General features: G+C 39.6%; 1 protein-coding gene across 3 annotated transcripts in view; it reads right to left on the bottom strand.

The window, feature by feature from the left end:
* Positions 1–24622, bottom strand: part of NLGN4X (neuroligin 4 X-linked) — a 183767-nt gene extending 159145 nt beyond the window's left edge. For all 3 annotated transcript variants that reach the window (XM_087758100.1, XM_009466590.2, XM_009466592.2), the window contains exon 1: positions 24425–24622. The gene's annotated coding sequence lies outside the window, so the exon portion shown is untranslated. The remainder of the gene's footprint in view (positions 1–24424) is intronic.
* Between the last annotated feature and the right edge of the window lie 3003 nt (positions 24623–27625).

Below are 27625 nucleotides of genomic sequence, written 5' to 3'. Positions count from 1 at the left end.
AATATAAGCCACTGAGCTATTTTTCACTCACCCGCCCCCCAAAAATGCAGTGTAAGATGAGAGAAATTTCAATCCTAACCATTAAACTGAAATCAGCGCATCAAAATCTGTCTGCACTTAGGTCTTTGCCTATCTAGCTGCATAAATTTCCATTCCTATGTGTTGTGGTTTAACCCTAGTTGGCAACTAAGCACCACACAGCTGCTTACTCACCCTCCCCCCTCCAATTTATATACTGAGCATGATGTCATATGGTATGGAATAGCCCTTTGGCCGGTCGGGGTCAGCTGTCCTGGCTCTGCTCCCTCCCAGCTTCTTGCGCACCTGGCAGAGCATGGGAAGCTGAAAAGTCCTTGACTGGTGTAAGCACTGTTCAGCAACAACTAAAACATCAGTGTGTTATCAACATTATTTTCATACTAAATTCAAAACACAGCACTATACCAGCTACCAGGAAGAAAATTAACTCTATCCCAGCCAAAACCAGGACACTATACAATCTAAACATCTTTCCGATGGATAGGACATGCACAGGGAGGCTATTCCAGGTCAGTGTGATATAACTGAGAAGTTGCCAGAGATAGAAGGCAGTGGCCCTGATTGACAGCAACATCGCCAGAAGTTCTGAGATTTCCTTTTCTTGACAACTGAGGTCTTACTCATTTTCACCTTCACAGTGTTTCCCAGTTCTCCAGAATGAAAGTAAAATGTTAGTAAATCAAATCATAGAATTCGACCAACCTGTATTGCACCTCCAAAACAAATATTCACAGAAATCTTTTCAGCCTAGCGTGTCCCCGAGGGCACCACCAGCCCTGACTGTCCCAGCCCAGCCCCGTGGGGCTCCCCCCACCCCGCCCAGGGCACAGGACCCCACATCAGCCCCCCGGTGCCGTCAGCCCCTGCCCCAGTGACGCCGCAGCAGGGTCGGTCTCCAGCTCCCCACAGCCCTGCCCTGCCTGCCCATGGGCCCTGCCCAGCTGGGGCCACCCACAGGCCCACATCCTGGCCAGGCCTCAGCCAGGCCCCAGGGAGGTACCAGATGGCCAGAGCTTGGGCTGTCCCAGTGTCCGCCAGCTGCCCTGCTCCTGGCTGGGGCTGGGACAGGTCCTGGCTGCCAGGCCCTGCCCTGCTGCCTTCCATTGGGAGCCCCCAAGGCTCCTGGCCCCTGGGATGCCATGACACCATGTTTCCAAGTTCAGAACTGCAAGTGAACTGTTCATGCAGAAAAAGAATCCATCTTCAACCAGAGCCATGATAAGAGACAAACACGGAGCACCTCCTTCTTGTGGCAGCCGTCATTCCAGCTGTAACAGAATCACCAAAATCCACATCTCCTAAGCCCATGATATATTTTTCCCCAGCCACCTTCATGGAAACTATGTGGATTAAAAGCAAACAAACACACATACAAACAAAAACCCACACCAAACACTGCAGCAGAATAAACACACAATCAGACAAGAATGAAAACAAGTAATTACCACTGAATTTTTTAATAACATTCCCCTATTACTAAAGCTTTTCCTATTTCCCCACCCAGACTAACTAAAACCTCTGAGATAAACCTAAGCACTAAATTCCTTAACTCCAATGAGTACTCAAAATTACAGACTCCACAGAGACATGAATCTTACTATTGTCTCTACATCTCTTCTCTGGATAAGCCTTCATTTTTTGTTATAGCCTATATTCATGTCTTTTTACATGACTGAGCCACATGCTTAAGACCTATACCTGCAACAGAGGTGCTGTCTCTTAAAATGTCTAATTCATAGATTAATTATGTTGTGAAAGGGGTTGTATCTACATTTCCTTAGAAGGCAATGCTCAGAAAATTTGTTGCTAGAAAGTGTTCAGTGTAAAGTTTGCTGCTTCGGTTTCAGCCCCTTAGAAGATGGTCTTCTGCATCCAGAACCTCAGAATTTTTTCAAAGTATATCTGCTGGTTAAATGACTGATGTTAATTCTCTTTACAAACCTTGCTAAACTTTGAGATTACCTACCTGAAATTTTAACACAAGAACTTGCCTTAAAATTGAACAATCAAAAATGAAACAAAAAAAGAATGGCTTTCATCCTAGTAGAAAGCATTATATAAAGAAGGGGCAATAAGGTTACTGGTTCCATCTCTCTGCATTTTGCATTAAATCATCAGGTGAAAATAAATGTCTCAAACTGCAATAAATATATAGAGGTGGTCATCGCTGGACTACAGCCTCAGACCATTTAGACATAATTCCCTTTCATTTACCTTGACATTTTATCTCCTTCCCTATCACTTGCCCCTTCTTCTTCCAAAAGTTATTTAATAATTTGTTTTTTCTAAGTAGTATTTACCTGTGTAGAGATTATCATCACAAGCTAGGGGCAGACATAATCACATTCTACATAGACCTACAGACTAAAACCAACACAATTTAAACTGCAAGGAATGTGTTTTTCCAGCCTCCTTCCTTTTCTCAAAATGATTGGTGAAGAAGAATGAACAATGTTATCACAAAAATAACTTGTGAGGGGGTTGGGGAGTAGAGAGCAATGAACCCAAAGTACAACAGCAATCTGATAGGATCATCTTATCAGTCTTTAAAAACAAACAGTATGGCTAGAAGCATTCAAGTATTGATTAAATAGATTTCTCTAGACATCTTTTCTTAATTCAAAACTTTAGGTGATGAAGCAACTAATCCCAGAATCCATTTCAAGGCACATGGAGGACAAGGTAGTCATCAGGAGCAGTCAGAATGGATTCACCAAGAGCAAGTCATGCTTGATCAACTTCATAAACTATGATGAAACAACTGGCTTGGTAGATCAGGGGAGAGCCGTGGATATTGTCCACCTGGACTTCAGTAAGGCTTTCCCATAAAAACCTCTTAGAGAAGCTGATGACGTCTGGGGTGGATGAGCAGACAGAGGCTCAGGGGGATCTTATTAATGTTTATAAATACCTGATGAGGGGGTGCAAAGAGGACAGGGCCAGGCTCTTTTCAGTGATGTCCAGTGACAGAACTAGAGGCACTGGGCACAAACTGAAACACAGGAGGTTCCCTCTGAACATCAGGAACCACTTTTTTACTGTGAGGGTGACCGAGCACTGGCACAGGTTGCTCTGAGAGGTTGTAGAGTCTCCCTCCTTGGAGATATTCAAACACTGTCTGGACATAGTCCTGGGCAACCAGCTGTAGGTGTCCCTGCTTGAGCAGAGGAGTTGAACAAGATGATCTCCAGAGGTCCCTTCCAACTTCAGCCAGTCAGTCATTCTGTGCATCTGTGATGTGTAAATATATGCACCTTTTTCATGAAAGACAGAATACACCATCAAAATGAGAGTCTTGCTTGATTCAAAGATGCCAGACTCCTGTTGCAGAGGTTATAGCAGATGTTCAGTGTTTGGTTCATGCCAGTGAATCACTTCATCAATTATTCAGATCATTATTTATCCTTATGGAGCAGTATCATTTGGTATTAGCAACTGAAGACCAGCTTGAACTATAATCTCCCACATCTCAGGCGAGTATCTTGGTGCAAAACTGAGCAAAAGCCTGATTCAGGTCAAGTAGAACAGGAATTGCTACAGGCCTGTATCTCCAGGGGTTGTTTTGTCCTCAAAACAGACAAGAGAAGAAACATATTTTAACTTTTTCTCACTTGATTTAAATCATGGTATAAAATCACCTGCCTACCAATGGAAAGTCACAGAGTCAGAACAAGGGGAAAGAAACAGCTCCATCTTCTTCCTGCACTACAAAGAACTCAATGACATGAAACAGGACATAGGCACCCTTACACCTCTCTTAGCCTCCCTGCCAAGAAGAGAAAAGCACTTAAGTCTCTATCTGGCAACCATAGCCTTGTGAGTAAACACAAAGACATTTGAAACCCACAAGACCATGTTTCACATGACCATTATGCAAACTCTAAGTTTGCAGCTTAATGGCTCTGTCTCTACTGCATTCCCTTAGGCCTCATTCCCACAGTTGTCTACATCACAATGCGTCCTAGTAAAATCACAGTTCCTTTCCTTTTTACGTATGGGGGGTTTCCTTCCAACACATAAAATAACTGTAAGTAGGAGTAAACAGGAAGAGACAAGTAAAAGGGACTACAGAGCAGTTCCAGATCATGGCTCAACCTGCGGTTAGCCCGTCTGCCCCAACTGTTCCAAATCCTACCCCAGCTTGCAGTCTGAATACAACCAGAATGTACTTTGGTAACAAAGAAAAACAACAGAAAATTATGGAGAATTTACATCTAAGGTTCCCATTTCTCTTCTCTTAAATTCAACGAGGAGAGAAGTCTTTTGCTAGAAACCTTGCTTCCTCTAATTAAATTCCATTCTGGCTTATCTGGGCTGTACTTGAAACTATCAGTTTTCCCTTCTCTCACTATCTGTTTTCAGGAAAGTTTTGGCAGTTTACCAAAATCATAGTATATAAAAAAGCAAATATTTTAAAATGTGTTTCCTTTTTTACAGCCAAAATGTGACATAACAGCAATGATGGCAGCTGCCACCAGCATTACTATTATATTGGGATTGCATGAGGAGACTAAAAGAGAAGATATCTTGTCTTGACAGGAACCTCATGATCAACCCCATTCCCATTCTCAAGAAGCAAATGAGGCAGGGACAGGGGGTGAGATGGATCTTTTGCAACACAAAACTAAACTAGGTTCCCTCTACAACTGGGACTTGGCACTTGCAGCCCAACCTCCCTCTTCGCTACCAGATTACTCTACTGTCAGCTGAACAATGTGAAGTCCTGTAGCTCAAGCGGCAACAGGCCATGTTGAGTCTTGAAAGTTTGAATTTAAGATGTTTTGCAGAAGGTGTGGTAAATGTTGTACTTAGCATTGTATGGGTTTTGGGTTTCTTTTCCTATAACTTACAATATTATGTGAAGGATATACAAAAAATCAACAGAAAAGCAAAGTCATAAAGTTGAAAGAACATTATTCGTTTTTGCAAAGTTTTGAATTCAAAAGTTGAACTGAATTTACCAAAGCAACCTTAATTTGATCCCCTTATGATTTGAAGTTATTAAAGTATATAATCTGAAATTAAATTACCTGGTTTTTAACTTAACATTCTGGATGCACAAACTGGAATAATTTGTGTTTTTCCTAAGCAACCTTAAATATGCTACTTTCTAACTTCTGAGTGTTTTATCTTTTTCATTTGAATTATACTTGTAGACTAATATAACATAAATAACAAAGCATATCACCATTCAACTCTTGATTGCCATTTGCTTTACATCCTCTACAGTGCAAATTATTTTGCTTATTTCTCTCTCACCTCATCTTCTTAATTTGCTGGATGTGCTAGAGGCAAAAAAAAGAGGTTACTATATGCCTATCAACCTTCTGAACATATGCCATGGTGTAATAGTTTTCCCTTCATCCCTCTCCTTTTTAATATTATCTTCTCTTTTAAAACTAATGGCTCCCTATCTATACTTACATATATACATTCTTATCGTAGTAAACTGATTCACAAGTTCCTTAAATGAATCTTAGACAAGTAACCGTTGAGACAAGAATTTAGTAGAGAACTCTAGGTGCCTTCTTTGCACTTGATGACTTGAGGCTGTCTTCAAACCACATATAACAGGTGAAAATGTGGCCCTAAACCCTTTTGACAAGTTTGACGTATTCAAAAGATATTTGTGCAATAAATGCATTTTGTTTAATGTTACTACTAAAAATTAAGTCAAATGCAGAAAGTTAAATTCATTAATTATAACTTAATCATTCATTATAATTTTATTGTGTTAAATGAACCATGTAGCAAATGTTAGATAAAGGTTAAGAGTAATGATAGATTCCTGGAACACCCACAAGAGAAGCATGAGCCCCTGACGTTGGATTATCTCAATCCTCAGCTAATCAACCACTCCCTGTACTAACTGAATCTATTAGATTTAGAATTCTCCAAAATTAGCACCAGACAGTGTAGAATAATTAATTGAACAAGATAATAACAAACACAATAGTAATAAAAGCCCTTAAATTTCCCCAGGGCAGGAAATCAATATGTTGGTAAATTTATTTAAACTCCATTACATGAACTGAGTAAGTTGCCTAAAATGTTTCCAGCGTCTTGGAATATTTGCTGAGGATTCTAAAGCTTCCCAAAAGTCTAATAAATCGTCTCTTTTCTCCCATCAGAGCAAGAAATTAAAAGATTTCTCTCACTGTAGGGCTATATATAAGGTCATTGTTCTCTATTTAGAACATTCTGGTTTTGGCTAGACCTAGCTTGCTCAAGGCTGTCAGTCATCTTTAGATCTCCTGCCTGCAATAGCAACTGGTTATATCATATGCTGTTGATTACAGGTCATAACAAAAACAAATTTATGATTATCATGAGTCCAGTATCTCCACTCTCCTTCCACTTACATGGTTGAGAAGCCAATTGCTTTTCTCTGTCCTGCTGTTACTTGGAAGAATAAAGATATTCAGGAGTGAAGGAGTTATGAATATGTCAGTCTTTCAGTATTTTAGTTCCTAAAATCAAAGAAAGACTACAGTTGCTTTGAGCAGAAACTAAGAGATTTATCCAGAGCCCTTTGAAGTCAGTAAAAGTCCTCATGAGATCAGTAGACTGCAGAAGTTGGTCCAAGTACCCTTGTCTCATATTTGCTGTCTCATACTTGGCTGCAGCCTATTGGACACATAATTTTGGGAGGAAATTATGACAGGACATAGGTAACTACTGTACTCAGTGGTAGCTGCTAATGGAAAATTATAAATCACACCATGGTTGTGACAGCAATAACTATCACAAGGTCTCAAGTACAGCATTAAAGAGAAACATATTTTAGAAGTCTCTTGCACAAAAGCAAAACTGCTTTCATTTTGCAAACCACAAGACAAATTTTACCTCAAGAACCTGTAAAAACTGATGATATACCCTGAGTTATATAGAGAAGCAACGCTAACTCTGACCAGACTGGTATACCACATGCTACATTGTAGTGCTGTGCAAAGACAACAGTTCAGGTCCCAGAAGCCGAATGTCAGAGGACTTTCTGCCTGAGCAAAGCACCCCGCATCTGGAGGGCTGAACAGCACTGCCCTGTCACTGTACTGATACATGTACTGAGCCCAGCTCTCCAAGTAACTTGGAGTTACGCATTGCACAGTGCTGCAAAATATTTGTAGAAGTACTGCTCTGAGTACACACAGACTCCAGAAACATACATGTGCTGTCAATATTAATATGGAACATAATGATAAAGTATAAGCTCACATCAGGCAGCTAAGGGGCTTGATTTTCAAAAGCTTTGAAAACCTACTACCTCAAAAGATCCCTCTGGTGTCAAACCACTGCAGCAATAAAATCCTTGTCTTTCTTGAGCACTGCAAACTCCGAATGTTGTGTATGTGTATATTTCAAAAAGTAATTGCCTATTTGTAGAAAATTTTCTCACTATAGGTAACTATGCTAACAAAGATATTCTGCATGCAAGTAACCATTCTAAGTTTTTAGAAATACACTAGATCTTCCACTAATACATAATCTATATTACAAATACATGAAAGCATTGCAGTTTGCAGTTCTTTTTCATTCTTTTTTTCTATTAACCTGTCTAAGATGCAATTGAAACTCATAGATGGACAAGTGATAAATGCCTTTATTGTAGTCATCAGCTGGTTTTAGTTAATAATTTAAGTATTAAATCCCCTTAGTAGACAATAGGATACCATGGCAAAAGCTTATTGTTGTTGATGGTTTTGTTTTTTAGTAAAGCTCTTTGCATTACTGTAGGGAAGGCCTTAATTTTTTTTACTAATATTCTCAGAAGCTAAAACTAAACTTGAGATACTGAGAAAAAATCCTATCTATAGAAAACACAGATCATATTACTTTGAAATGAGATTCTTGTTATGTAATCACTTTCAAACATGTGAATAGAAATTGTCACTATCTGTTTATCTATGCACAAAGAAATGCTACTGTTTCACTCAAGAATCCAACTGGAATGTATGCCCTCAGAAAAACAAACCTCACGAGCTGGTATTCAAGAGACAGATGTTCACAGTAAATGAACCACTACAGATGGTCATTTTCTTTTTTAGAATTTGAGTTTGCATTTGTTTCAATTTTTTTTTAAATCACTCATTTAAAAAAAAAAAGCTATTCATAAAAGCCATTCAAGATTATCAAGTGGGTACACACAATCTTTTGTTTGGCAATAAAAACCACCAAACATTTAAAAGAACAGAAGAATACGTATACATATACATATACATATACATTTTTATTAGAACTTGAAAGTTTATTTGAAAAATAATTTTTTAACATGACTTTCAATTAAAAAAAATCCAAACATGTCTAATCCTTTAGCCCTTTTCATGTGAGAAATATTAACTGTTGCTGCTGAATTGAGAGACTTGTGCTGCAACAACCACTATATTAGCTATTCCCTTGTACTCTTTTGTAAAATTTTAAAATAGAATTGAAATATTTGTCATTAATTAGAGCTATATAACATGTTCAACCATGACTTTAAATAATGAAGCTAGTCTTCTGCTTCCAGATTTTCATGTTGCATATTAATTCATAATACCAAAAAAATTGGGGGTTTAGAACATTCAGGATTATCTAGAAATAGATACTGCTGTTTTTATTGCTGCTTTTAGAAGTTTAAATTTTATGTCTTGAGTTAAATACATTTAGGCAGGCAACTCACATGGAGATCTTCCTTCTGAAATACTTATAAAATTTCCAGTGACTATATTGTGAACTTAGTCTTCTAAATGTAAGTGTTCTACATTGCACTTCTCCACCCCCAAAAAACTCAGCCATCTCCACTGTTTTCTGCTTAGCGAAACTTGCAAAGAAATAAGAGACGGTAGTGTGAGTCCTTAAACCTCAGCCACAGTAAAACATATCTATTATAATTATTTCCAATAGATGATATGCCTACTATAATTTTTTTCACCTCTTCTAAATTCAGAGTAATTGTAAACCCTATGAAATACCTCCACACATTTTTTCAAGAGTATGTCTCACACAGAATGTACTTGTAGACCACCAGCCTATAAAATACTCTTTCTTTCATCCATAATGATCTGCATCCATCATAACTGAGTAGCTTCTGTTTTTCACATATGACTAAAACCACTGAACAAGCTATGAAAAACCTGCCAGCATGCAAAAGTTCTAAAAGGACAATAGTCTGACCATTCAGGCCTCTGATATGTGCAGTAATAACCTCAAATTAAGGCTAGAGCCTAGACTATCAATGGCATTCAAGCATATCAGACATCCAATAATCCCACAACTTCATAAGGAAAATGTATTTGAAAATGACACAAATGGTCAAATGTCAAGAACTGTATTGCCATGAAAAGAGCAGTCCTTTATGTTAAAAGGAGACCAGTAACTTTATATAACAGAAATAATGATAAAGCACAATTTTAAGGGATCTTTGCTCCAGAAATAACATGGGTGTCTCAGACAAGGCCTTAGAACAGGAAAGCCAACAGCATATAGTCTGTGGAACAATGTAAACTGACCAAGATCATATTTACATTCATTGATCAGGTTTCACCTGATCAAATGAATTTATTACTTAGAAATATTAATCACAACTGCTTAATCTCATTCTAAAGAAGACCTTAAAAAAGGTAAATTGCATCCCAAAGACCTTATTTCTTCCTAGAAATTGCAATGAGAGCCTAGAATAACTAGTTTGCACACAACTTTCTACGATTTGAAAGCAGAACTCTGTGGTATGCAAGATGAACTATCCCACAGGGGATTCAAGCAAGATCTTTCCTTAAAAACTTTAGAAAAATCTTACCAAGTATCTGCATACACTTTCAGTGATCCTACCAGACAGATAATCAGGTCAGCATCTAATAATACCTAGACTGAAGGAAGAGTAACAAATGTTAAGCTTAGTTATAGTTTTTCTTAGTTACAACCAAAACCCACTGCATTTCCAACAGATTCAGAACTATGATACTGTTTTTCAGTGGCATCTGAGCTAAACTAGTGGTATAAAAGCCTGATTTAGGAAGTCAAGGACACTGGCAGACAGACAGAGCTCTCACTGGTCTGACAGAGACAACTCTGAGAGAGAGAGGCTCATTCACCAGGAGGGAAATCACTGACATCCAGAGGCTGTTGGTGTCTCACGCCAAAATCACCATCACCAAACCAGGTGTAGAAAAAAAATTCAGTGCGAAATTTTTGTCATACAGCTCAGCACATGTGAGAATGAATTGATTATCTAAAATATGTGGACCTAAAACTCAAAATACATTCCTTCCTAGCTCTCCTAGTTTGTGTACTATATTCAATAGGTATTTGATAAAAGTTTTTAAACACAGCCTTACTGAACACATATACAGTTCACAGGGGGAAACAGTGTAGCAACCCTGCAAGGATCTTTCATCAACCACTGATGAGTGAGGCATATGGTAAAATAAAATAGGTTTTTTTTGTTGGGTATTTCAGGGGTTGTTTTTGGGGACGAAGGTAGTGGTGGGTTTTTTTCCCGGTTCTTATATCAGAACAGCCCAGAATCTACACAGTCACAATTTTCCAGCTTCTTCAGTTTGCATCAGCCAACCTCTAAAAATAACTAGTCTGAGACATCCAGACACTGAACAACTGATCTCATGATCTAAAGTAGTTACTTGGACTATTAAGAAACTTTTGCATTCCTTCAATGCATAGCTTTTTCAGGAAAGAAAGGCTTAAAAATGTGATGAAAAAAATCTGCCACTGTTGAGATTAGTTTGGAAGCCTGAATCAGTTGGTATCCAGCTCAAGAAATTCTGTGAGCATTGCTGTTTGCCACTACAAAAGCCAAGATCATCAAGGATAACTCTGTACTCCCTGTTGTTGTACCTCAGTTTCTAATGAATTTAGCCATCTGATCCTGCAACATCATTCCTCAAAGTACATCCTTCTGAACGTGGCATTTCTGGGAATAGCACCAAGATATGGCAGCAATCACTGTATATGTTGTTAATGCCTGTGGCTAGATTTTGTATTTTGGAATACCTCGAGGCATTGGGTAATGTGGATATCAGGCAATTCTTGTGCTGATTTACAAAGTCATAGTGCATTTAAATGTACCATGGCAATTATTGTTTGATAAATTATGTAGTCTTAGGAAGAGAAGACACCCTTCCTTCCAAAGGATACATTATGAAATACTAGAAGTTATAAGGGGATACAAAGTCACTTCATACTTTGAAACAGTGTACAAACAAGTACTGGTTCTAGTTATATGTATATAGCAAAACATAAGGTAAATTCTTTTTTGTTTTGTCTTAAAAGATCACTAAATAGTTTAAAAATAAAGGTATTATACTGATATGCTATGCCTTTTCCTAGAGCAAGGTAAACAAACAAAAAGACCCTTGGAATTCTCTCTACTCTCACTTTTTGAGGAAAAGGCAATATTCAAAATTCTAAGCTATGTCTACATGATCCTAATTTTCATATATCTGATTTTAAGCTTAAGTGACCTAATAGGAATTTTTGATTCCTGAATGCTGTTAAGGCATATTTTGCCTTGAGTGTGCTAGCACTTCAGCCTTAGGAATGCCAAGGATCTACAATTTGCAGCTCTGTAAGCTTTCCCCTAAGCTATTAAGGCAGTGTTTTGCAGAGCCTCTGTAACAGTATTTTTCTTTTTCCCTTGATGTTCTCAGACTCTAGGTCTTGTGTTGTTATTCTCACAGTCTTGCAACAGCAAAACCCAGTAGTTTTGTTATGGTAGGCACTTGTGGAAACAACTACCACTATAGTGAGAATGGTCCCTCTTTTGCCCACCCTCCCACACCAGCTTTCCTTACCTTTTGTTTTGTAGACTTTAGTTTATAACAGATAAAACCAAAATATAGTGTGCAGCAAAATAGGTAATAGTCATTTAAATACCTAGTAAATATTGTCCAATAATAAATTTTAATAATCAATGTGCAACACTTGAACCTAAAAATTACTGTACTCCAATCAGCATTAATAGCATCAAGAACTGAAACAACCCGTGGGAATTTTCACATGGCCTTGAGTGTACAGTGTGAGGGGAGAAGCATGGCAAAAAAAATCATCAACCTTGTCATCTTCATTGTTTCCACTTGCTGCACCAGACAAAAAAAAAACAGAGAAAAGTGCTCATCAGGGACTCCCCACCATTGCCACTGCTTTTCCTGGACTGCCACTGGGGAGAGTCTGCCCTTCTCCTTCCTCTCTCCCATTTGGTTCTTATTTTTCTTGTATTTTCTGCCTAAAGAAACATTCTTCATTAGACCACACTAATAAAACTCTGTGTATGTAAGCCTGTCCCAATACCCTTTGTGTAACAATACTTATGAAGGTCTAGAATGAGAATTCTTTCCGATGTCTCTAGGCTGCCAGCCCAAGAAAAAAGAAAAAAGTTGAAGTCAATTTACCACCTTCAAAATCATGGTGGGTAGGCTGGAGTGACTCCTGGGATGACTTTAGTCACATCCAGATCAGAGAAACCAGAGGCATTTCCCAGTCTGAGTGCTGGAGCTATATCCTGATTCTGTATTTGGGCAAGGCTCACATTCTCACCTTCTTCTCTCCTTCCCAAAGTGGCCATCTGGTGCCTTTCTGAAGCAGGATTGAGTGGTGTTGCAGGTTCGGGGTTTTCTCAATCTAGATACCTGAAAACCATTTCCCCTCCTACAGAACATAAGCCAAATCAAAACTAAACAAACAAACAAAAAAACCCAAGAAATTAATTCCTTTGCTCCTCTGTCCCTCCTCAAAAAAACCCTATTCTCAGAGGTATATGAAAGACACTGGCAAGCATGTAACAGTCTAGACAAAGTCTAGATTTTTTATCTTTTTCTGATCTATTCTATTTATTTTTTGTGGAAAAATGTTCGCGTTTTTGCAAATAAAGACAAAATATTGTTCTACAAAAAATTGAGTTTTTCAGCCAAACTTTTTATCAGTCTTCTCTAGAAAACTACTTCTGGGCTGAGATATCTCCTTACAAAAAATTCAGTGCTTATTTATTCATAGAAACTATGTACTATAAATAATCAATCCTGGTGCATGTCAGAGCAGAAAAAGAAGTTGGTATAAGGTAATAAAGTAGGTTGTAGTGGATTTTTTTTTCCTCCTCCATTTCATTTTTCATCCTCCTGTACATGAAACTTCTACCTGTCTGAACAAAAAATCTGAGTACATACTGGAAGTTAGCATGGGTTCAGAATTTAAAACATTTCCACCTGACTTTAAATTCTGATAAAACAAAATCCTCCTGTTTAACAAGAATCATCTAAAGAGGACAAATAAATTTAAAAGAGAGTTTAATCTCTAAAAATCAGATGTTTAAGTTCTATGCCTATTTACACATAGTAAAATGTGTGTCATGTTCAAGAATCTCATTTTCACCACCTCCTGTCATTCACCTCTATCCTTGTCTCCACTTTTCAAAGTCACAGTGTCAAGAAGGTTAATGCAGTTACATGAATTTGTGGTGGACCATTTCACTCACATTCACTAGGGCAAACATATATGGCTGGCTGGTAAACAATTTAGTCCACAGAGAACAAGTTCTTGTTAGCTGAAAAGAGATCCCTGCCAAATTAATACATTAAATGATGAGATGTTAGCTGAAAAAAGAGGAGAAAAATCCTGGAACCTGACTATGTTTTTTTAAGCACTAAATTAATACTTCTAGACACCCAAATATTAGGCACAGTGCCACTGAAGACAATGGAATAAACCAATGTAAAAACAGTGTTAATGTGATCTTAGTCATGCTTGTAATCTTTTAAATATACAGCTCACAGCAAGTGAAGAAAAATGGCTCTTAAAAGTGACGATGTATGCACTATGTCCATGTATGTGTATAGGGGAATCTTGTTTATTGAGGACATGAAAGGAAGGCTGGTACTCTGCATACTCTGAGGAAAAACTGATTTCTTCTGGCTGCTTTATATATCACCAAAGATCTACTATTTTAAAAGTCAACATTTTGGGGTAGGCAGAGGTACATCAATTCTATTTTGTTTTAAAAAGTGATTAAAGAAAAGATTTGTAGCTATGGAATATCGCTTAGATGTGAGGTAATAGTACAGCAGCCCCTGCACAGACTCTTCAACAACTATTACATTAATATCTTTGAGTGATGTATATGAGTAGGATGAAGATACATTTTACTCTAATTTTCTTTCCCTCCCCCCACCATGTAGCAGTGACAGAACCATCAAAACCCACATAGTTTGTTAAGACTGCCTTTATATACTCCCAGGTAAATTTCTCCACATTCTGCATGCACTTCTCTGCAAGACTAATTTCTCCCAGGAACTGCAGGTTAATAGTAAAATTTGCCATACTGGGGGGGGGGGGGAAGGCAAAAAACAAACAACAAACCAAAACAGAAAAAAAAAACCAACCTATGTATTTGAAATGAAACAGAAAAGATGACTTATTATAATTCTCGGGGAAAAATGGGATAAAACCAAACAAACAATCCTAAATAGAAATATATTCAGTGATGATAGCACTGGATATGATTTCCTTAAAAAGCTGTGGTGATATTTTAATAAATGCTTTATTTGGACAAAAAAATATTTAAAATTATTATTCAGAAGAAAACAGACTCAATTTCAAAGAGTACAATCTAGATCCCTACAGAGTGATGATGATACTAAGAATCATATTTTTACCCTGATCCATATAGTGAACTTACCTCTAATATATTGCATTCCCTCAGACTAAACAAAACTCTCATGTCCAAAAGCATCACCTCCTCTTATAAGTCTGCCTTCACTCATATCCCACTATTATAAGCTCTCCAGAATCCAGAATTTGAACTGACACTTAGTACTCTATGCTCTATGCTCTAGTATGTCTGCTGTCGCTATATGCCATCCCTGTATTGCTACCCTTTTCTTACATTCTCATATTGTTTCTTTAGTGAGCACCCTGTATTTGTTTTGAGACTCTGCCCCAACTGCAACTGACTTCTTACCTCACCCCATTCACTCTTCTCCATTAATATTCTTTTTCTGTGAAATCTAGTCCTGTTAACCTTCCTTTGTAACTGGTAATCTGTCTGCAACTCACTGCCTGTTTACAATCTCTGACGAGGATGGGCATCTTGAGGTGATGAGAAATAAGAGAAGGAAAACACCACACCAAGTTAGGGATGATGAATAAGAGAAGGAGGGGTTGAGTCATTTAGGAAGCATCCTCATCATGCACAGAGGAAAAGGTAAGAACTGGAACATGCAGTCTCCTCTTCTTAGACATAATTACGCTCAGTGCTCAGCTTTCAGGCATTAAGAGGTAGAAGTGCTGTTACAAATGCCATCATTGCTTTTAAGAAACCCATGAATTTTCTTCCAAAATGGAACTGGACCATCTCTCCATCATCCTTATTGATGCCTCTGGCTCCAGACAGTATCTTCTCCAACTTTATAAGTTTTGGCTCCTCTTGAATAAACCAGCTCTACCTGGTTTCAGAAAGCAGTGAAGTATCAAGCCTAACCAAATGGCCACCCTCCAGGGGCAAACGGAAACTAAAATCTACCACAGAAGGATGTTTCTGTGAAGTGTTATGGTCCAGTGATCATTTACTCATATACCAAATGCAAGATTTATTTAGCTTTCCATTCTTATCTAGCTAAGAGCTAAGAGAATTCAACACACTACCACTATTAAAACTGCTCCCATCTCCTGTCCTTTCTACAGCATTGCTAATAAAACTTCTACATTGCTAATATAATTTCTATTGCCAAGATCCTAACTACATGCTCTAATTTCGGTTTTCTGAAGCCAGAATTCTCAGACAAGATTGATTTGGGCTGGAGGACAGTTCACTAGAACATCTTATTTCCAAAGCAAATAGGGAAAGGAAAATACAGATTAACATTTCCAAGGAGAAATATTTATTTGCTATACTATAGCGCAAATGAAGATGGGCCACCTCTTATAGTGGGGAACTACTTTTGCTTCTGCTTGCATGCCACTCCATGACGATAACAACTCCATGTAAGATAATGGTACATGCTAACTGCACCATTAACCCACTGCATTTCAGTAACACCTAACCTCTGTACCAGATCAGGGCAGACAAATCAATGCAGCGTACCTTTCACAGTCCAGTAGTATAAAAATCTTACTGATCTTTCTAATTTATTCTGTTCTTTAAATATAAGTGTCAGCTCGCCTGCATTATCAAATTCCTAAGGCACTGTATCTGAAACACTATCTATATGTAAAGGTGACATCAAACCAAACACTAAGCATTTCTCTTCAAAAGTCATAATTCAAACAGAGTTCAGCTACAACATCTTGAGAAAAAGAAAGACATAACAAATGCAAGATTGAACAAAGTACTGTATTTTCTTAACCTGTTCAGATTGAAGCAGTAAATCCACCTATCCTGCACTATAACTTCTGCACCTGAACTAAAGCAAAGTATTATCACAATGAGCATGAAATTATTATGCTAGCTCTTCCCTAAGGAGATCTCCTCCAGCTCCAAGGTTAATTTCCAGTTATGCCAATTGCTATTATTTAATCTGTCAAAACCAGTGGATCTGCATCATCTATCCCCCAATTCTCCACCTGCACATTAGAAGCTACACATATGGAACATTTCTAATTCAGGCAGCAGACCTACTGCTGGTTGTGTTAATACAAATTCACAGCCACGGACACCACAGCTCATCTGTCCAGCTGTGCATAATTTGCAGAAAGTTCTATTTCCCCTCACGCCATTGTGTACTGAGAACTTACCTTTCTTTGCTTTCATGTAGATGATGCAAAATGCAGTGGGCAGACATTATAATAATTACATCAGTGATAGAGATATCTTTGGCTTGGGAGACTCCAACCAACAAATCAGTGACTATGTACCTAACTGAGAAGCAACACTTTGACTGATGAATGTTGTCTTGAAGTACTGCATTGAACTGTCTGCTCTGAAGTTTGGGTGAAGGGAACATTTCATACAGCAATAACTCACTAGCTGCTTCCTCTGGTTGTTGCTGAAATTTTTTTCTTCATTTGCCTGAGACATCCCATGAAATCCAGATACAGTCCTATTACTTTACAAAGTTCAGAGAGTTTTGGTAATGGCAGATGTACCGAAGATTTACATGGACATCATCTCTCCTTCCACAATTCCTCTGGAATGCAGGAGAGGATTTTTGCCCTTTTTTGTCACAATCACCTATAAAAAACATTGAAATCTATGATCTAAAAACAGTACAACTGAACATCCAGGGAGATAACACAACAGTATTACAAAATTAGTTTGGAGATAATGCAAAAACTGTCTTTTAGCACAACCACAAATAACAAGATGACTGCATGGAAAGGTGTACAAACTGGATGTGTGTACTCCAACAGTTTGGTTGCTAACACGTACCCAGCTTCTGTTGAAAAGTAAATCCAAGAAACTTCAGGAAGAAATCACAGATAGTAACAAGTCTGTACAACCATTTGTCTTTATAAACATAGTCACCAACAGAACATGAGTTGAGACAGTACATGCTCCTGCATCACGTAGGGTACTTTTCTAGTGTGCATAATCATCCACACCTATGACAAGCTCTTCAAGGAAGGAATGGAGATGCATTATTTTTCAGAGCCCACTGCTTTCTTTTTTACTTTTCAAAGGTTTGAAAGCAATTTCATTAGCAGAACTTAACATGATCTTGGCAGAAATCTTTTAAGCTGTATGACATTGACAGTTCTATGCAAATGCTCCATACATTTCTATCCAAATACCACTTACTCACAAGACCTGACCAAAAGCCTTTTGAAATTAACAGGAATCTTTACACTGAATCCAACAAGACCTGGCCCCATGACACTTATCTATCGCTGGTCTGCTAATCTCAGTCCCATTACACAAGTCTGTTAATATTAATGGTCGATGCTACATCCAAAAAGAAAAAGAGTAAAAATTTATTCAATGTTAGAGAGCATATGGCTTATATCTTATATGGTTCCATATGAATAATATACTAATTTTGTTTATTTGAAAAGACAGATCTTGAAATCTTTCACGGCAGATCAGAAAAGGTAGAATCATATCTCAAAGCATAAATATACTCCCTATATAATTTTTAGGTAATTTGCAACATGGCCAAGTGCTCAAAAGAGATATTTCATGGATAAGTGATATAGATTGGTGGAGTAAAGTAGTAGAGAAAAAGGAAAAAATGTTTTATTTCTTTTCATAAAAGGAATTTTCAGATGTGTAATTATAATATTCATAAATTTTGAGTAATTTTCAGCTCTTTTTAATAGCAGAGTTCTGTGTAGTGTCTGCAAACAACTTTATTTAACAGATGAAAAACTTTGTAAGCTTAAGTTTTATGGAAATCTTAAAAATTAAGTCTAAAATCAGGACTACAAAAGTCAGCATGAAATGAAGATATAGAAATAGACACGAAGAACCTGGTTCCGTTCCAAATTCTTTATTTCATAATGAGGCTAGCAGCTTTGTCCTTGGTTTGTTACATTTGGATGGATAGGAATTAGGGCTTTTATATATCAAAAGTCAAAAGTATGACATATAATGTAGTATTTGTTTATAGGTATTTGGAGCTGATTACTGCACTGTCTGTTTTGGAATAAAAAAACCCACCAAACAGAAGAGTTATTGAAGTTTGTCCACATACTTTCTACCAGAGTTCAAAAGCATAAAAGCAATCCTGTTACAGAAAATACAACTAGTTTATATGAGCCCCCTCCATAGTATTTCTAAACAGTTTTTGAAAGAAGACTTTTTGCCATTAGACTGAGTGTTTTTTCACTAAGTGAAACTGACTTTAAAACATAAAGACATAAAGAAATTTAATCGCCAACCCAAAGATATCTGACAACAATATCACAAGATACCACATGATGGCACTGATCAACATGGCTGGTCAGTCTTACTTGGAAAGACCATTAACTTGCCAGCAGCACTAGAGAGCACAGTCCCAAGAATTTTGAAACCTGTTCCTTCCAGGTCTGTACTGGGCCTGTAACTGACCCAGACACTACAGCAATAGGCGTTTTCAAAATAATCAAGCCATTAGACCACTTCAAACAACTGTCTGGGACAGAAATCCTATTCATGATTGTCCTCTTCCATTTCTGGCTGTACTAGACCTCTCCTAAATGACAGTGACTAACATCCACTGCAGAATTAGCTATAATTGACTGTTGGCTAATCTAGGAAGAAAACCAAACATTTTATTCTACAAATCTCTTATGTAGTTACATTATTATGAAATTATTACATTCTATCTAATAAAAGAACCATTCTTTAGTACGATTCTCCCTCGATCTGCACAATATTTAAAAATAGTCCCTCTATAAGCAATGAAAAAGAATTCTTTTAAAGGAAGTTATTTGAGTAACAGTAAATTATGACAGCTATGTACTCCTCTAGTTTTCAGAGTGAACTGAATCAGTCCACTGTGATACTGTCTCAAATATTTTTTTCCAATAAGAGTGCCATTCATTTTCAAAGCTTACCTCTCTTGAAAGGCTCAGCCTCCCCATCAAGTCACAAATCTCAGTGAACACATAAATAACAGAAGACAGACAAGCATTGACAATCCTAACCCTCTACTGAAGCTAGTCAGTGGCATGCACTTACCGAAATACGTCCTATGACACTAAGTGGTGTGTGGGCTCAACACAGAAGACAGCCAAAAGAAAGAATCATACATTGTGACATCAGTGACTACAATTTATTTTTAGATTCCTACAGTACAAATCTGAGCATTCCTAGCTAGGGATCGTTCCAGCAGCTAGGGATCGTTCCAGCATGTGGTCATGCATTTGGTTTGAATTAGCTGTATCGTGGTAAAGCCCCACTGCAGATCTCACAGGAAAAGCCAGTGTTCTACAAGGGCTGCTTCTATTCAGGTCCTCATGCGAGCTATACATGCAAGCCATAAAATAATCTTGTTTCATATACATCTTATTTTTAATATAAAAATTCACCTCCACTAGTTTACATGGGTTAAAGAGGGATGAGTTTGCCTGTAACAACTCCAGAATAATTTCCTACCTTTCAAATTCAACCACTGCAAACTGTCAAAAATATAAAAAAAAAATGTATTTTTCAGTTTTCTCTTCTCTACCTTTACATCCATTTTCAAGTTGTGAAAAGTTGATTAGCATTGTGCCTTATCTCACTGCAAATAATTGCCCAAGGGTATTATCACTAAAAGTTGGGTTTCCTCCACTAGACAGCAAGGTGTTTTTTTTTTCTTTGGTGTTTGGGGTTTTTTTAGTGGTACTTTTATTTTCTTTTCTTTCAAATCCAATCTGAGGACTACTAAAACAAATACAAGGAGAAGTAGAGAACTATTAAAAGGTGACAGAGTTGAGTACATAACCCTGTCAGGTGTGAGAATCGAAATGGCTCACAGCATAAATGCTTTACAAACATTGCTTGAGAGCACCTGAGTTCAACCGTGACAAAGGATAGCTGCAGCTGGACATGAGAGCCTTATATTGATCTGTGCAGCTGATGTTTATGTTTTGGTTTTATTAGATTATTTTTTTTTAAAGACTCACAGCCTTATAATTCAGTGCACATAACTAACCGGTCTTACTCATGCAGAAGAGATCTTCAGTCTCCATGACAAGTCTTCAAGTGACAGAATGACTAAATTATATGCTGGTTATAGCATGATGCTTATTCCTGTCCTACCCAGGTGGAGCTGTTCTTTACACTATGTGATTCAGCCATCAAATAGCAGCATGCGTGTTTGAAAGGCCAAGAGGAGGCTGTATTGAGAACCTGTCAAAAACAAATGTGCAAACCTCTACACAGCAGTCAGTGAATGTCCTTTGAATCACTCTTCTATTTAAAAAAGCCAAACAAATCCTTGTTTCTATACGATATCTTTAATACAAAGCTTCAGTTAAACAATTTTCTTTCTGCCTCTTGCCTTCATCTCTACATGACAGCTCTTCAGCTGAAGGATGCCTATTAAGATTGACGTTTTTATCAAATGTAAAAATTGTCAGGTGAATGATCTGCCAAGGAGCATGGGATCAGCTAAAAAGATAAAGTCTTGGTAAGAATAAAGAATATATAGGATAGCACAGCATCTCCAGTAAACCTACAGGTTTTGTCACTTGTCCTAATTTAATCCAGCTGGCCTGTTTCTTTCGCGTCGAGGCTTGCTTTTGTTTGCTTGCATTGTGATGCCTTTAAAAGAAATGACACTTCATCACTGACCACTGCACTTTGCTGATCAAGAAAAAACATCTGGAATTTTTGAATTTACAGTCTACATGCTTGTGACACAGCACTGCATTTTAAAACAATACTAGGCAAGTAATCACTCCCTCCAGAAATACAGAAGGAAGAAAATGTATTTTCTTGTCTACATGAATGTTTTCCAGTAGAGACCAAACCTAAGGGCCATTAAATTCAATTAAAAAAAAATAAAAAGAAAGAAAAAAAAAGGATTTAAATTAGCTGTGAATTAGAATCCTCTTAAGGACCAAGATGTTTTGGATGCCAAACTGAATTTCAGTTTTAGTACCTGGTACAACTTAATAGGTTGTACTTGCACACAGCATACCAACAATAATTGCATGTATATGATATACAGGCATATGAATAGAGAAGAGAGAGAGCAATAACAGCTGTATTTATGCACAAAGGGGTAATAATTTCAAGATTATAAAAATGAGTAGGTCAAAATTAAATTTAATTTTCTATTATTCTTAGAAAATTACATACCATCATAGATCTCACTGTTTTGAGTTACCAGAAACCGTACGGCATGTTTTCATGTTCTCAGTCTTTAATGATTCATTGGAATATGATTCATAAGACAATGCATGCAACCCCCTACTCAGTAGTATAAGCAAAAAATATTTGAAATGTCCTGCCTTAAAGCACATCTATACAGGTGCTACCTGTATAGAAGTCTACATAGGTGATATTAATAGATCTAATATCAAATGCATATTTTGTAAGTAAAATTAAAATAAAATGCAGGGTTCGTTTGACATATGAAATCAACTCACTTTTACAAAGCAAGGTTGTGTTCTTATCTAGGAATTAAAATTAGTGGAAATAATTACTTCTTTTCTTAGGGTGACAGAAAAACAGTTTATTTCTTTAGTTTTAACAGAGGATTTATACATGTAATAATTAATAAACTTAATTTGTGTCCCATGGAATGTGGACTATTGGCCTTCCAATTATGAGATATCTAAATTAGCAGTTATATTTATGTTTTAGGAGGAGAAAAATATCAGAGATTTCCATTTTGGCATAACTGCTTGTAAATTCATCCAATTAAGCTTTGTCTTCTGATCACCTACTTCTAAACGTATGCATATATGCCCTTAACATTATTAATCATTTAAAAACAGAATTCGGTCTAGAATTGTATAGGTGTTTGCTTTCAACACTGATCAAAGAGCTCTTTTTTCTTTTTTCTCTTTTCTTTTTTGGTGGTGGTTTGCTTTTAAGTCCAAAACATCTAAACTTGCATATGCGTTTCTGCCATCCTTATGACAAGCAGTACCTCCCCAAAGCCTATGGATGCGAAAAGCTGAACACCAGCACCTTGTACCACAGTTTGAACGGCTATCATCCGTCTCTGCTGCCTGCATTACCAAGGCCATTACAGTCCAGGCTGGCACGCTCGATCTGCCCAGCCAAGCACTGAGGTGCTCCCCAGCCTGCCTTTGACGGAGTTTTGCGCCCCTGCCTCCAATCCCGCACGTCTTCCCGCCTCCCCGCTCTCTCCCCCACCCAGGTCCGGATTAAAAAAGAAATAAACCTCCCTCGAAAGCCCCGCTGCGGCCTGCCGGGCTCTCCCAGCGCTACGGGGGCGGCCGCGCCTCCCCGCCGGAGGCCCAGCGCGGACACCGAGCGCCGGCGGGCGCGGGACGGCCCCGCGGCGGGGCGCGCGGCGCTGCGGCGCGGGAGGCGGCGGACGGCGCGGCTGGAAGGGCCCGCAGCGCCACCTGGCGGCCGCGCCCCGCCACTGCCGCGCCCGCGTTCTCCCGCAAACTTCGCTCCCCCCCGCGCCGAGCGCCCAAACCGGCCAAGTTTCCCGGCCGCGCCGCCATCTATTCTTAGCCCCGCTCAAGGCACGACGGCGGGACGCCCCCCCGCCCCGACCCGCCACCGCTCCCCGCGCCCGCGCATCCCTCCGCAGAGGCTGCGCGGGGGCGCGCCCTGCCCGCCCCGCCCGCCCCGACCCTGCGCGCCCGCGGAAATGTGTGTGGGGGTGGCTGGGTTGAGCGGCGGGTCCCCCCCTCCCACCGCTGTCTGACGGGCGTCCATCAGGGCCGCTGCAGCGGGGCCGCCCCCGCTCCCCGGGGCGGTTGGGGGCTGGCGGCGGCCTTTCCCATGGGGAAGGGGCAAAGCCGCGGCTCCCGCGGAGGCGCCTCAGGCCGCCAGCCCCCGCCTCGCCCGCCCCCGCCCCAGCTTTGCAGAAGAAGCCGATTTACTGTCGAGCCGGGGGGGGAGGGGGAAGTGGTGGTGGTGCGTGGCTTTTTTTTCTTGCCCCCCCCCCCCGCCACCGCCACCGCTCCGCGCACGCCGGCTCTCCCCAGTGCCAGTCCCCGCTCCATCACGTGCGGAAACCCATGCCCATCACAAAAGCGGGCATTTTACCCGAGTCCAGAAAGGAAAGAAAGAAAGAAAGAAAGAAAAAGAAGAAAAGAGAAGGGGGGGGGGCGGGGGAGAAGGAAAACCCACCATGGAACAGCTAAAGCCAAAGCGGGTGAATCGCTTAATCCAAGAAGAGCCAAGATTTCCTCTGAACAGCCGCCTCCCTTGTTCTCACCCCCCACTCCCGTCCCCTTTTGCTTTTTTGTGGTTGTGGTGGTGTCGAGGGAAGTGGTTAACCAAAAACCTACGTGTTGGTTTTGTGTTTCCCTGAAAACCACAGGCGCACACAGAGCATGAGGTACCGCTCCTGCCCCTCTCCGTGCTTGCAGGAAACTGTGGCTTCGCTCTTTCTCTCTCTCCCTGTACTGCAGATATTTTTCCCTCCTCTCCACACTCTTCTGTTTATTTGGCTGTAAGGCAGAGCTACTTTGTAAACATCTCACACAGAACCCCGGAGCCTTTCCAAATAGCTGATTGCAGCAAAATGCCTCCAAACAAATTATGGTGCAAGGGGGATATAGGGGACGAGACCGAAGCGGATAAAAAAGAAATAAATTTGCATAAATATGCATATGTGACAACGAGATCGCGTATGATGGTGGAGATGGCAGAAAGAAAGTATCGCTTTATCATGATGGGAAAAGTAAAAGCACAGACGACTGCAGCAAACTGCTCGCCCTTTGCCAGAGTACCAACTGCAACACCTCTCCCTCTCTCCCCCACCCTCGCCGAAAAAAAAAAAGGGGGGGGGAAGCAACAGAAAAATGAAAATGAACACTCAAACGGCGAATCCAGTACTCCTACCTTAAGACTGGAATAGCTGCAGAAGCATAGGGGTCTTTTTTACACAGCCAGATTCTTTCAGGAAATCCTCTCGGGCTATCATGCAGCCGGGATTATTCACACACGGTTCCTGCTCGCCTTTTTGGAATCCAACGCGATTCGCTTCTCCAAAGGAATGCAACGACCACGAAGGGGGGGGGGGGGGGGGGATTAAAAATAACAACAAGAAAGACAACAACACTGGATTTGAAGGAAACTCGTGTTCTCGGTTGTAAGCGACCTACATTCAGGCAGAAAATTCATTGCAATCAGTGCGAGAGGGAGAGTTGGGTCTGCGAGTAGGAGCTGTGATTGCCTATGCAGAGACCGAGCCGGGGAGAGACTGATCTGCAAGGCAAGGCGAGCTGGGAGAGAGAGGAAGAGGGGAGGAAGGGGGGGGGGGGGGGGGGGGGGGAGGGGGCCAGGCTGTACCAGGCGCTCTCCTCCTTCTATTGGACCAAACTGAATGAAATTTACACAGCCGGCAGCCAATAGCTCTCCGCAGTCAGCCCCATCACTACAGAAACCGTATCTCCATCCACAGCCTCTTGCGAGGAGCGTCGCATCCCCGCGCGAAGCGGCGGTGGCAGAGCCTGGCCGGAGGCCTGTGGGGCTGAACAGGTGGGCATTGCGCACATGGAGAAGTAAACGTGTGTGTGTGCGTGTGCGTGTGCGTGTGTGTCTGTCGGGGGGGATCACACAATTCAGACTGTTGCTTTCCCTGCTCCATGACCATACACAGCAAGTGCAGTCTTTGTTAACCCTTTAAAGCTGCAGTTTCTGCAGTACCAGCCTGTTGTTACCATATTCACCCATATGCATTTACATGGAGCTAACAGTATAACTGCATACCAACCACTGAAACATTTTGTTCCTGTTCCCCTTCCTCCCACACAAAAATTGCAAAGTAGACATTTGCCCAGTGCCCAATCATATCAAACAGATTTTTTTTTTCATAAGCAGACCAGTTATTTAACATCCATACTTTAGTTAGCTAATCTCTGTTGTGAAGGTCAAGTGTAAGGGCTGAAGAGGGGGCCCAGTGGTTTTTGCTAAGTACTACAACACAGGGTCTCTGATTCACTTCCTGTGAATAATTTCAAACTGAGAGTGGTGTAGCAAATATGTGCTCAGGCCTCCAACAGATATGTCTTGTTTCACTCCACAGCATGTTCCTTTGGTAATTTAATAACAGCACTTAACATTACGCAGAGCATGAGACCCTGAAACGAGACCAGGTGAGGGTTGGCCGAGTTCTCTGAGAACAAAGCAGAGAACAAAATAAAGGGGTCTGGAAGATCTTTCTGTAATTTGAAACAAAAATTGTATTCATGCTTTGATGAGACTTCCTGACACAAGACTTAGATTAGACTTCATAAGCCGAGTTTTTGACATTTTCAAATGCTGAAAAAAATAAAAAAATAAATTGGCAGCTCTTCTTTTCTAGATGCTTTGCTTATACCACCACGTCAGATCCTCAGAAGAGAGCAGATAGATAGTGCTTTATTTTCTCAAATCTGAACTCTGGCTGCGATTTTGGGCTTATCAATCACTTCTATGGTCTCCTGTTTCAAGTGGTAAAGGAATATATACTATCTGATTTAAAGATACCATCTAGCAGACAACAGTAGGCCTGTTGTGTGTCTGTTCTTATATGGTGTTTTGTTATATGGTATGAAGGACACTTCCTTCAGTGTCACTTAGGAAGGCATGTTTTGGTTTTGAATGTTGTAAATCTACGTACGGGTGTAATTCACTGACTTAAAACATTTTAAGCGATGCAATAGCTACATTAAACTGTTAACTTATTTGTCAGTGAAATAATTATTTTAATATTACTTAATTATATGTTTTGCCTTACTTATTTTAAGTGACTCTAGCAGCAGATGTTCATGCAAGTGAATTTTACTGCTTTTGTTATTTTAATAATGCACCAAGAATGTGCAACCAATCATATTGCTTGACTGAGTGAACATTTTGACACATTTAGAAAAGATGTCATCTTGCACTGCCATCTGTCCCAAATTTTGCAGGACAGTCTTTGTTTTGATGAGTATGTCATGCATGTTATAAGATAAATTCGGAGGATATTAAAATATGCACTAGTTAATCTGAATAATGATCTCCCACCTGTGTTGCAATATCAGGAGGCAACTTATTGCAGGTTACCAAAGGATCATCTCTAATGTTTGCACCTAATGTTTGCAACAATGACCCAAATATTCCCAAACACAGCAATAAAGCTAAACTTTCCATAAACTCTACACAAGTATATGATGAAATGATTTAAGTAAAAGGCATTTGGTCAGAACAGTGGAATGCACTATTTTCTTCTTACAACTTTCAAAAAGGTAAATGTACAATTGGAAGCTGTGGCTTATTTGGGAGGATATCTTCAGCGATCCACTGCATATTTATAACAGCAAGCAGGAGTCCAGGAGCAATCATTCAGAGAGAAGAATGCCACTTGCTAAGTAACACCATCACTTCTTACAAGGAGGCATTGTATTCTAGTATTAACCCAACTTGACTCTACTTGTAAACAGTGAAACCTAAAGAAATCACAGTACATGACAGTCTGACTGAAGACAGGCCAAACTCTGCTGGGTTCCATCCCATGCAACCTCTTTTTGTGTCAGTCAAACTGAGGCATGATTTGGTCTCCCATGTCCAATCACTGTAAAATTTCCACAAGTTCATTTCTAAATCGGATATAGTGTGTTGCATACTGATGCTCAAACTAATAGCAAGAAAGTATAACTGTTTAACAAAGAAAAGAAAAGAAAAAGTGCCTCACAAATTTTGTTTGTTTTGTTAGCCGTTCATTCCAAACAATTCATATTAAAAATGCAAACTTGAAGCAGAACAAGAGGGGCTTTCCACAATTGCATGAACAGCAATTGACTCTTCACCCCTCCCTGTTGTCTGCTTGGTCTTCTTACTCAAATATCCACAATGCCAAAAGACTTCCATTCCCCTTTATTCAAGTGTGAACCAGTACGGTCCTAATACACTTTATGCAGTTGGAATGGGATCTTTCACTAGCTTCATGGTGCAAAAGGCTTTTCTTAAGTGGACTGAAACCCACAATGAATCTTCTGCTCAAGTCACTGGATGAGCTCACTTGCTGGGTACAAGGGTGATAATACATAGCAGGCATAGTTCTTCATAAGACTTCAAGTA

Source organism: Nipponia nippon, unplaced genomic scaffold, assembly GCF_047370975.1.
Source record: "Nipponia nippon isolate SJK-2023a ecotype South Korea unplaced genomic scaffold, ASM4737097v1 scaffold_2, whole genome shotgun sequence".
Classification (NCBI taxonomy): Eukaryota; Metazoa; Chordata; class Aves; order Pelecaniformes; family Threskiornithidae; genus Nipponia; species Nipponia nippon.
The sequence above is the reverse complement of the archived record's forward strand: the minus strand, read 5'-3'. Positions and strand labels throughout refer to the sequence as shown.